At 37.9% G+C, this 749-nt stretch overlaps 1 long non-coding RNA gene across 1 annotated transcript in view; it reads right to left on the bottom strand.

Moving 5' to 3' along the window:
• The window catches only part of LOC137994870 (uncharacterized), a 2372-nt gene extending 1908 nt beyond the window's left edge, over positions 1–464 (bottom strand). The window contains exon 1 of the long non-coding RNA XR_011122206.1: positions 60–464. This is a non-coding gene — a long non-coding RNA (uncharacterized lncRNA). The remainder of the gene's footprint in view (positions 1–59) is intronic.
• Between the last annotated feature and the right edge of the window lie 285 nt (positions 465–749).

Raw genomic sequence — 749 nt, 5'->3', positions numbered from 1 at the left:
TGTAAAATGTAAATTATAATTTTTTCCATAAGCTTATTAAAAATTCGGTAGGAACTTACACTGTATGCGGCGCCTCTTTCTCCACGGCCACTCCAACTTTGAACTTTGAAGGGATTGATATGGAGAACCACAAGCGCTGGAGGGCTGAAATTCGGAATACAAAACGCCCTGCATATCTTTTACCGAACCTCCTATTCCTGTGTCAAAACAACAGTGCGTCGCTGTGTTCTTGTCCTCGAACGTTCAACCGGCTAACAGACTTGCTCGATAAAATTCCTTGTTGGTAGCAAGTTTCAGTCGAATTATCGAGCTATTGAATGTTTTTGGCTCACACAAAATACCAAATTTAACTAACTAAATATAGTAGAAACTTCAACATTACCGATTACAGTAAATGAATCAGTTTTTCCAACGAAAATCCTACATTTTCTAACGTCTCTTCAAATGCCACTTTGCGCGCCATTTTGAATTTCATTCAAGCGAAACGTGACGTCATACTGGCAGTGATGACTCGACAGATGTTTACCTTGGAGACGCCCCCTCCCTCCTGACTGAAATCAATTGTCTCACATAAATTCAAGAAATTATTAAACAATGCTCATCTTTCTTTTGCCTATGCTGCCAAATTTTACTTCCAAACACTGACGTTATTTGTCAAACCAAAGTGCTAGCATTTCCTTAAATCAATTATCTCACATAAATCCAACATCTTGTTTTAACATTGAATATCTTTAACTGTTTTTGAGACC

This window comes from Montipora foliosa, chromosome 3, assembly GCF_036669935.1.
Source record: "Montipora foliosa isolate CH-2021 chromosome 3, ASM3666993v2, whole genome shotgun sequence".
NCBI classification, from domain to species: Eukaryota; Metazoa; Cnidaria; class Anthozoa; order Scleractinia; family Acroporidae; genus Montipora; species Montipora foliosa.
The sequence above is the reverse complement of the archived record's forward strand: the minus strand, read 5'-3'. Positions and strand labels throughout refer to the sequence as shown.